Source organism: Lynx rufus, unplaced genomic scaffold (assembly GCF_022079265.1).
Source record: "Lynx rufus isolate CCGP_SWC_20201006 ecotype Redwood Valley unplaced genomic scaffold, mLynRuf1.p SCAF_2, whole genome shotgun sequence".
In the NCBI taxonomy this organism is placed as follows: Eukaryota; Metazoa; Chordata; class Mammalia; order Carnivora; family Felidae; genus Lynx; species Lynx rufus.
In genome coordinates, this window is record NW_025814834.1 from 134,982,024 (window position 1) to 134,993,928 (window position 11,905).

Consider the following 11,905-nt stretch of genomic DNA (forward strand, 5'->3'; position numbering starts at 1 on the left):
TTTTATTATTTTATTTAGTTTGCTTATTTGGGAAAATGTATCATTTGAAAATTAATAGACAACTTGTAATAAAAAAAAAAGAACTGATGTAAAGGTATATAGTAAATAAAATTCAAAAAGAGTAGAATTGGGCCTAAGAACATTTCTGTCCATCATGTGCAAAAATGAATGGAAAAACAGCTTAACCTAATGAAATTATTGGTATTTGTCCCACCCCGAACCTCTGCTCATTCATTTCCTACATAAAGAAAAGAAAAAGAAATATCAGAGAAAAGCAGTGAAGTTGTACACATAACAAGATTTTCTGATTTTTCTTTCTCTCCAACATCAATAGCTATCACTTCAGATGGTTTTTTTTAAGTTAATGGTATTATTATTCTACAAAATCAGAATGCTCAGAAAAGTAATAAAGTATCATAACAAGTTTTAAACATTAAAATTTTATAGAGATCATCAAAATAGCTAAAGGTTACTTGTTATAGCTGTGTAGCATTAAATGGAATAAAGAACTACTAATTACAATAATTAAAGCAGGAAATTAAGAGGTAACAGTCAGGTATATTGGGCCTATTATTTTATTTAAAGACACATTTTAAATGACCTATTAAAGATTATTTAATCATGAAGAACAAAATTTCATGATGACAAATTTGAGTCAATTTAAGCAGAGACACAGCCATGTTGAAATTGCTATTCAGTTAATGAGACTAAAGCTTATCCAGGCACAATATGAAGGGATATTTCGGTTCCAACTCAGTCTCCCAGCTTATTAGTTATATGTTCAACTATAGAATTTGTACAGTCAGACCTCATTTTATTGCACTTTCTTTTACTAATATAACTAATATTACTAATAAACTAATATAACATTGTATGTCAACTATACTTCAATAAAAAAAACAGTGAGTAGTCATCACAAAGAAAATCAGAGACAAAATAAATGTTATTTCTTTCTCCTATTATAAGATTTTGGAGGCAATACCCAGGTTATTGGGGCACCAGTGTGGCTTAGTCAGTTAAGCGTCCAACTCTTGATTTCATCCAACTCTTGATATGCTTTGTAGATACTGTATTTTTTTATAAGTTGAAGGTTTGTAGCAACCCTGCATCAAGGAAGTCCATGGGTGCCATTTTTCCAACAGCATTTGTTCACTTTGTGTCTCTGTGTCACATTTTGGTAATTCTCAAAATGTTTTAAATTTTTGCATTATTATATTTGTATGATGATCTGATCAGTGATCTTTGATGTTACTATCATAACTGTTTTGGAATGCCATAAACCATGCCTGTAGAAGACAGTAGGTTTGACTGATAAGTGTGTGTGTTCTGAATATGTCCACCAACTGGCGGTTCCTTGTTTCTCTCCATCTCCTCAGGCCTTCCTATTCTTGAGACACAACACTATTGAAATTACGCCAATAATAACTGTACAAGGTCCTCGAAGTGAAAGGAAGAGCTGCACATCTCTCACTTTAAGTCAAAAGCTAGAAATTATTAAGTTTAGTGAGGAAGGCAGGTCGAAAGCCAAGATAAACTGAAAGGGAGGCCTCTCACCAAACAGCCAAGGTGAGAATGCAAAATAAACATTCTTGAAGTAAATCAAAAGTGCTACTCCGGTGAACACACAAATGATAAGAAAGTGAAACAGCCTTATTACTGAAATGGAGAAACTTTGAGTGGTCTGGATAGAAAATCAAATCAGCCACAAAACCCCCATAAGCCAAAGCCTAATCCAGAACAAGGCTCTAACTTTATTCAATTCTATGAAGGTAAGATATGTGAGGCAGCTGCAGAAGAAAAGGTTGAAACCAGAAGAGGTTCATGAGATTTAAAAAAAACAAACCATTTCCATAACATAAAAGTGTAAGGTGAAGCAGCAAGTTATCCAGAAGATCTAGCTAAGATCATTAATGAAGGTGGCTATAATAATACATTTTCAATGTAGATGAGATAGCCTTATACTAAAATAAAATGTCATCTAGGACTTTCATAGTTGTAGAGAAGTTAATTCCTGGCTCAAAGCTTCAAAGGACAGACTGAGTCTTGTTAGGGGCTAATGCAGCTGACAACTTTAAGTTGAAGCCAGTGCTCATTTATTATTCTAAAAATTCAAAGGCCCTTAAGAACGGTGCTAAATCTACTTGTGCATGTGCTCTCTAAATGGAATAACAAAGCCCGGATGACAGCACGTCTTTTCACAACATGGTTTGCTGAATATTTTAAGCCCACTATTGAGACCTTCTGGTCAGAAAAAAAAGATTCCCTTCAAAATACTACTGCTCATTGAAAAGACACCTGGTTACCCAAGAGTTCTAATGGAGATGTACAAGATTCATGTTGGGGGGCCAGGGTGGCTCAATTGGTTGAGTGTCCAACTCTTGATTTCAGCTCAAGTCATGATCCCAGGGTTGTGGGATTGAGCCCCACATCAGGATTGGTGCTGAGCATGGAGCCTGCTTGGGATTCTTTCTCTCCCTCTCTCTCTGCCCCTCCCCCTACACACACACTCTCTCTCTCTCTCAAAATAAATAAACATTTTTTTAAATGATAAAAAAAAAGATTAGTGTTGTTTTCTTGCCTGCTAACACAACATCCATTCTGCAGCCCATGGATCAAGGAGTCATTGTGAATTTAAAGTCTTATTATTTAAGAAACATATTTCATAAGGCTATTGCTGCCATAAATAGTGATTTCTCTGATAGATCTGGACAAAGTAAATTGAGAACTTTCTGGAAAGGATTCACTATTTTAGATGCCATTAAGAACATTTGTGATTCATGGGAAGTGGTCAAAATATCAATATTTACAGGAACTTGTAAGAAGTTGATTCTATATTCGCATATGACATGATACCCTATATAGAAAACCCAAAAGACTTGACCAAAAAACAGCTAGAACTGATACACTAATTCAGTAAAGTCACAGGATACAGAATCACCATAGATATTTTGTTGCATTTCTATACACCAATAATGAAGCAGCAGAAACAGAAATTAAGGAACCAATCCCATTTACATTTGCACCCAAAACAGTAAGATACCTAGTAATAAACTTAACCAAAGAAGTGAAAAGACCTATACTCTGAAAATTATAAAACACTGATAAAAGAAATTGAAGAGGATAGGGGCGCCTGGGTGGCGCTGTCGGTTAAGCGTCCGACTTCAGCTCAGGTCACAATCTCGCGGTCCGTGAGTTCGAGCCCCGCGTCGGGCTCTGGGCTGATGGCTCAGAGCCTGGAGCCTGCTTCCGATTCTGTGTCTCCCTCTCTCTCTGACCCTCCCCCGTTCATGCTCTGCCTCTCTCTGTCTCAAAAATAAATAAACGTTAAAAAAAAAAAAGAAATTGAAGAGGACAAAAAGAAATGGAAAAACATTCCAGGCTCATGGATTGGAATATCAAATATTGTTACAAGCCTATACTACCTAAAACAACCTACACATTTCATGAAATCTGTATCAAAATACCAACAGCATTTTTCACAGAGCTAGAGTGAACAATTCTAAAATTTGTATGGAACCACAAAAGACCCCAAGTAGTCAAAGCACATTGAAAAACACAAGCAAAGCTGGAGGCATTGCAATTCAGACTTCAAGTTATGTTACAAAACTGTATCATCAAAACAGTATGGTAATGACACAAAAGTAGACACATAGATCAGTAGAACAGAATAGAAAACCCAGAAATGAACCCACAACTATATGATCAATTAATCTCTGACAAAGCAGAAAAGAATATCTAATGGGGAAAATACAATCTCTTCAACAAATGGTGCTGGAAAAACTGGACAACAACATGCAAAAGAATGAAACTGGACCACTTTCTTACACCATAAGCAAAAATAAATTCAAAATGGATTAAAGACCTAAATTTGAGACTTTAAACAATAAAAATCCTAGAGAAGAACATAGGCAGTAACTTTTTTTATACTGGAGTTGCACCTTCTTTCTAGATATGTCTTCCGAGGCAAGGGAAACAAAAGCAAAAATCAACTATTGGGACTTCATCAAAATAAAAACCTTCTGCTAAGCAAAGGAAACAACAAAACTAAAAGGCAACCTACAGAATGAGAGAAGATATTTGCAAATGACATATATGATAAAGGGATGGCATCCAAAATAAATAAAGAACTTAAAAAATTCAACACCCCAAAACAAATAATTCAATTAAAAAATGGGCAGAAGACTAGAACAGGTATTTTTCCAAAGAAGACAACCAGATGGCCAACAGACACATGAAAAGATGCTCAACATCACTCATTATCAGGGAAATACAAATCAAAATGGCAATGAGATATGACCTCACACCTGTCAGAATGGCTAAAATAAAAAACAGAAGAAACAACAGGTGTTGGCAAGGATGTTTAAGAAAAGGAATCCTCTTGCACTGTTAGTGGTAATGCAAACTGGTGCAGCCACTCTGGAAAACAGTATGAAGGTTCCTAAAGACGTTAAAAACAGAACTACCCTCAGTACTACTAGGTATTTACCAAAAGATAAAAAATACTAATTTGAAGGGATACATGCAACCCAATGTTTATAGCAACATTATCTACAATAGCCAAATTATGGAAACAGTGCAAGTGTCTATTGATTGATGAAAGGATATATATATATATATATATATATATATATATATATATTTATATAATGTATAATGGAATTATATATATTAATATAATATATATATAATTCCATTATACATATATATTAATATATATATATACATATACACATAATTGAATATATATGTATACATGTACAAATGTATAATGGAAGATTACTCAGCCACAAAAAAAAGAATGAAATCATGCCATTTGCCATGACATGAATGAAGTTAGAGAGTATTATATTTGGCAAAATAAGTCAGTCAGAGAAAGACTAATACTATATGATTTCACTTATATGTAGAATTTAAGAAACAAAACAAATGAGCAAAGGGAAAAAGAGAGAGAGAGACACAAACCAAGAAACAGACCCTTAACTATAGAGAACAAACTGATGGTTACCAGGGGGGAGGTGGGTGGGAGGATGGGTTAAGTAGGTGATGGGGATTAAGGAGTGCTCTTGTGATGAGCCCCAAGTGTCATAAATATGTTGACTCACTATATTGTATATCTGAAACTACTATTATACTGTATCTTAACTAACTGGAAGTCAAGTAAAAACTAAAAAACAAAGAAAACAAAGGTTGATTCCAACCCCCATGGATGACTTTGAGGAGCACAGGATTTCAATGGAGGAAGTAACTGCAGGTGTGGTGGAAATAGCAAGAGAACTAGAATTAGAGGTGGAGCCTAAAGATGTGACTGAATGGCTGCAATTTCATGATAAAACTTTAACGGCTGAGGAGTTGCTTTTCATGGATGAGCAAAGAAAGTGATTTCTTGAGATGGCATCTACTCCTGTACTCCTGGTGAAGATGCTGTGAAGACTGTTGCAATGTCAATAAGGAATTTAGAATATCATACCAACCTAGTGATAAAGCAGCAGTGTTTGAGAGGACTGACTCCCCTTTTGAAAGAAGTTCTACTGTGGGTAAAATACTATCAAAGGGCATTGCAAGCTACAGAGAAATCGTGCACAAAAGGAAGAGTCCAACTTCACTGTTGCCTTATTCCAAGGAATTGCCACAGCCACCAGTCTTCAATAACCACCACCTTGATCAGTCAGAAGCCATAAGTGAGACAAGATCCCCCACCAGCAAAAATATTACAGTGTACTGAAAGTTCAGATGATGGTTAGCATTTTTTAGCAATAAAGTATGTTTAGTTAAGGCATGTATTTTTTAGACATAACGCTATTGCACACTTAAAAGACTATTATATGATGGAAATGTAACTTTCATATGCATTGGGAAACCAAAAGAATGATTTGACTTACTTTATTGCAATATTTGCTTTACTGACGTGGTCTGAAACTGAACCCACGATATCTCTGAGGCATGCCTATACATTTTCCCAAATCAATCAATTAGAACCTTCCTTTATGCAACACTATTCCAGAAGTTCTTAAATTTTGTCTGTTCCTGACATCCTTGGGGGTCTCAATTTTTTAAAATTATATTCATAGGCCAAAGGAAACACTCAAGTATTCTGTTTAACAGTTTCAAAAAACATAATATTTATATCCTAAAAGTGTAGTAGCTATTTGAAAAATAAATGTGCATAAATTGAAAAAAATATTTTTGTTTCATTCTTAAATAACCTCACTAACTTACTAATGGGAGGCAGTGCCTGCTGAGTGCTGCACAACTTCTTAAACTTTGAATTAGATTAGATGGTTGCCATCCTCATTTTCTTTTTCAAATTCATTTCTGAGTGGCAATTGCTTTTTAAATTTTTAAAAATTATTCTAAGACTTTTTTTAGAGCTGTTTCAGATTCACAGCAAATTTCAGAGCCAGAGATTTCCCAAAGCCCCCATACCCCACACCTGCATAGACTGCCCTATTATCAACATCTCTCACCAGAGTAGTACATTTATTACAATTGATGAAGCTATGTCAACAGATTGCAATCACCCAAAGTCCATATTTACATTTAGGTTTACTCTCGATGTTTTACATTTTATGGGTTTGGACTGATGTATAATAACATGTATCCATCATTATGGTAGAGTATTTCCACTGCCCCCAAAGTCATCTATGCTCCATCCATTCATCCCTCTTCCCTCCTCTAATTCCTGGCAACCACTAATATTCTTGTCTTTATAATTTTGCCTGTTCAAAAATTTCATACAGTTGAAATCACACAGTCAGCAGCCTTTTTAAGTTGCTTTCTCCACTTAGTAATATGCATTTACATTTCTTCCACGTCTTTTCATGACTTGATAGCTCATTTCTTTTTAGTTCTCAGTAAGATTCTGTTGTGTAGATATACAGTATTTATTCATTCACCTGCTGAAGGACACCTTGGTTGCTAACACAGCAAGGTGTGATTGCTATATCGTATGTCAAGTAGTTTTATAAGAAGGCACTAAATTGTTTTCCAGGTGGCTACATGATTGTATGCATTCCCACCAGGAATAAATAGGACTTCCTGTTGCTCCATATTCTCACCAGCATTTGGTTTTGTCAGTGTACTGGATTTGGGCCATTACAATGGGTGTATAGAGGTATGTCCTTGTTGTCTTAAGTTGCATTTCTCTAATGGTGTATGATGTGAAACATCTTTTCATATGCTTATTTACCATCTGTATATCTTCTTGGCTGAGATGTCTGTTAAGGATCTTGGACCATTTTTTAACTTCGATGGCTTATTTTCTTAATGCTGAATTTTAAGAGTTATTTGTATATTTTGAATAACAGTCCTTTATCAGATGTGTCTTTGCAAAACTTTCTCCCAGTCTTTTCTAATTCTCTTGATATTATTTTTTGCAGAGCAGAAGTTTTTAATTTTAATGAAGTCCAACATATCGATTCTTTCTTTCATGGGTCATGCCTTCAGTGTTGTGTTTGAAAAGTCATCACCATACCAAGGCCATCTAGGTTTCCTCCTATGATATCTTCTAGAGGTTTAATGTTTTGAATTTTACATTTATGTCTATAACATATTTTGAGTTAATTTTGTGAAGAGTGTGTCATCTGTGTCTATATTGACCACAAAAAATACCAGAAACCTAGCTTAGCAAACATGTTATCATTCAAAAGAATGAAGAACAATCTAATAATGAAACTGTAAACTTCTTCAAGAAAGTATTTTACACAGTTTTCAGTGTTGCTGAATTTCCTTTGAAAATTTAAAGTGTCCTGGAGAACCCCTGTGAATTCAGTGAGGGATCTTGGAGTACCTCAGGAAAGTTTGGGAATCAGGGACATCTGCCATTGATGGAAAACCTAAGGTAAGTAAATGTGTAAAAAAAAAAAAAAAAACTATAGGGTCACCTGGGTGGCTCAGTCGGTTGGGTGCCCAACGTTGGCTCAGATCATGATGTTGTGGTTCATGAGTTCTATCCCCACATGGGGCTCTGTGCTGACAGCTCAGAGCCTGCATCCTGCTTCGGATTCTGTGTCTCCCTCTCTGCCCCTCCCCCACTTGTGCTCTGTCTCCCTCTCTCTCTCTCTCAAAAATAAATAAAAACATTTAAAAAAATTAAAAAGAAAAAACTATAGCCATTATTAAAAGCAAAGGTGCAAAGTAGCAGAAGATATCTGTAGTACATAACAAAAATATAGAATTAATATCTAGGCTATATAAAGAAATCCTATAAATCAATGATAAAAGAGAAATAACCCAATAGAAAATGAATAAAAATCTTACATAATTCTCAGAAAAAATTCCTAAGTATAGGGGAAACATGAAAATTCAGTTCATCTCATTAAAATCAAGTAAATTCAAAATAACACTCTAATAGGTACCATTTCACACTCACTATAATGAGTATTACATATACTTTATTACATTAATATCATAAATAATTCTATTTCTCCAAAAGCATAGAGCAAATAAATTTTTATAGACTACTAGTAGGAGTATAAACTAGTACACTGACTTTCTGAAGGAGTTTGGAACTGTCTGGTCAAGTTAGAAATTCACATGTCCTATCAAATATGATTCTACTCCAAGAATATACTCTAGACAAATACATGCTCAGTTACCCTAGGAGACATATGTTGGTCATACTGAGAAAAATGAAACAATTCATATCTCTGTCAATAATAAAGAATTAAATTGTACAGTCATGAAATGGCACACAATACAGCAAGGGAGTGTGCAAACTATGTGTTTGAATCTAATGGTATCACATCAAGTGAAAGCCAGACACGTAAAATATAAAGTGTATGATTTCATTGATACATATTTCAAAAATGGACAAAACTAGATTATTTGGAATGCATAGATGGAGACTAAACAAAACAAGGATATGAATGATTGCCACAGGAGTCAGAGCAGTGGTATTTTACAGGGAATAAGAAAGATACTATGGGAAAGGGACAGTTGGGAATAATTTCTGAGATTCTAACAATGTTAATATTTTGACCTGGGAGATGTTTACACAGTGTTCACTTTGTAATAATGCATTTAAGTGCACATGTTTTATTTTATACTCTTCTATATATGTATTACATATCCTAAGTTAAAGAAAACAGTTTATATTATATCGACCACTGTAACAATGTCTCTTCTTCTCTGCCATCTGCTTGGCAGCCACAAAGCAGCAACCATGTGTGAATTCATCTCCATCCATGTCGGCCAGGCTGGTGTCCAGATTGGCAATGCCTATTGGGAGCTTTATTGCCTGGAACACGGCATGAGTCTGATGGTCAGATGCCAAGTGACAATACCATTGGCAGAGAAGATGACTCTTTTAATACCTTCTTCAGTAAAACAGGTGTTGGCAAGCATGTGTTCAATGCAGTGTTTGTAGACCTGGAACCCACAGTCATTGATGAAGTTCGCACTGGCACCTATCATCAGCTTTTCCACCCTGAGCAGCTCATGACAGGCAAGTAAGATACAGCCAACAACTATGCCCAAGGGCACTACACCATTGGCAAGGAGATCATTGACAATGTCTTCGAATGAATTTGGAAATGGCTGACCAGTGCACAAGGTCTTCAGGACTTCTTGGTTTTCCATGGCCATGGAGGGGGAATTGGTCCTGGGTTCACCTCCCTGGTAATGGAACATCTTTCTTGTCGATTGTGACAAGTCCTAGCTGGAGTTTTCCATTTAGTCATCCCCCCAGGTTTTCACAGCTGTAGTTGAGTCCTACCACTCCATTCTCACTACTCACACCAGGCTGGAGCACTCTGACTTTGCCTTCATTGGAGACAATGAAGCCATGTATGATATCTGTGGTAGAAACCTCACTGAAGGCCCAATCTACACTAACCTGAATAAGATAACATGTCAAATTGTGTCCTCCGTCACTGCTTCCCTCAGATTTGATGGAGCCCAAAATGTTTTCGGATAGAACTCCAGACCAACTTGGTACCCTATCCCCACATCTGCTTCCCTCTGGTCACATATGCTCCTGTCATCTCTGCTGAGAAAGCCTACCACAAACAGCTTTATGTAGTAGAGATCGCCAAGGCATGCTTTGAGACAAACAACCAAATGGTGAAATATGACCCTTACCATGATAAATACATGGCTTTCTGCCTGTTGTACTGTGGTGATGTGGTTCCCAAAGATGTCAACGCTGCCACTGCTACCATCAGGACCAGGCGTACCATCCAGTTTGTGGGCTAGTGCCCCATCAGCTTCACAGTTGGAGCCAGCATCCCACTGGCTAATTACCAGCATCCCACTGTGGTACCTAGTGGAGACCTGGTCAAAGTACATCGAGATGTGTGTATGCTGAGCACCACCACAGCCATTGCTGAGACCTGGGCTCCCCTGGACCACAGGTTTGACCTGATGTGTGCCCAGTGAGCCTTTGTTCACTGGTATGTGGGTGAGGGCATGGGGAAAGGACAGTTTTCTGAGGCTCATGAAGACATGGCTGCCCTTGAGAAGGATTATGAAGAGGTTGGTGTGGATTCTGTTGAAGGAGAGGATGAAGAAGAAGAACAGGAATACTAAAGTTAAAAATGTCACAAAGGTGCTGCTTTTGCAGGGAAGTCTATTCTGTTTTAAACATTGAAACGTGCTGTGATCAGTTAGTTTGTAGGTAGCAGTATATACTCTCTTATACAATTACAGACCTAAGCTTTAAGACATGATGCTTTGTTACAGACATAAGCTGTCCATTTCTCTGATGGGTTTGAATAAATGTCTCAAATGAAAAAAAAAATGGGTTAAAAACCAGAAAATACAAACTCAAAATGTCAATTGCCTTTGAGAACTGATTAAATGGAATTTAATATATTTGTGCTGTTTTTGTTTTTCAAAAATTAGATTAAAAGTGTAAATGGCAAAAATTAGCATTTGTACCTTCAGATGGAGAAAAATGAGCCTTGGTTTTATTTTCTACTTTTATGCTGTGTTTTTTTCTCTCTCCAAGAAACATCAACAATAAACAAACAAATCAAAACAGACCATGCAAACCAAGAGTGCACACTGACTCTAAATACCTTCTGTGTTGTCCCTACTGCATAGTACAAGGATGTCTTAAAGGTTGTTTGTACAAGTTTCTTAGGTTGTAGAGTCACATGAGACAAAGCAAGTTCTGTGAATCAACAGATGGAATGGCCTATCTTGGGTGGAATGCATAACAGGAAATGGTATGAATGGCAGTTCTGATTGGTAAAAGAAGAAAGATTTGGGAATATGTCTGTATAAATATATAGGTAAAGATCGGGTTGTTTCAGCAATATAAAAAAAGTTACAAGAAAAATCTATTGTATGTGAAATTTGTTAGCTAGGCTACTGGTAGGGAAGATCTATATTTTAAGAGTGAATATAAGATGTAAATTTCATAAGTATTTATAACCCAATGAAACAATTACAATCGTCTGTGATTATCTAGACTATAGTTGTCTTAATCATATAGTTTTTTTTAAAATTTTTTTTAACGTTTATTTATTTTTGAGACAGAGAGAGACAGAGCATGAACAGGGGAAGGGCAGAGAGAGAGGGAGACACAGAATCTGAAACGGGCTCCAGGCTCTGAGCTGTCAGCACTGAGCCCGATGCGGGGCTTTAATTCATGGACCGTGAGATCATGACCTGAGCCGAAGTCGGATGCTTAACCGACTGAGCCACCCAGGCGCCCCCTAATCATATAGTTTGACAGTGATAAGATGTGCTGAGTAATAACTGAAATATATTTTTGAAACAATTTCAGATAATTGAAATTGAAATTGAAATAATTGGTTTTACTATACATTGTGGGATATCAAAATGCATATTTTAACAAATGTTTTTTAAAATAAAATTATTTGCTAAAAACACAAGAAAACTTGTTAACATTTTATATATGATAATATGCATTATTTTTAAGAACATGACCTTTTTCACTTGA

At 36.1% G+C, this 11,905-nt stretch overlaps 1 pseudogene; it reads left to right on the forward strand.

The window, feature by feature from the left end:
• The first annotated feature begins 7,823 nt into the window (after positions 1-7,823).
• LOC124516175 (tubulin alpha-1B chain-like) lies at positions 7,824-10,524 on the forward strand (annotated as a pseudogene).
• The last annotated feature ends 1,381 nt before the right edge of the window (positions 10,525-11,905 follow it).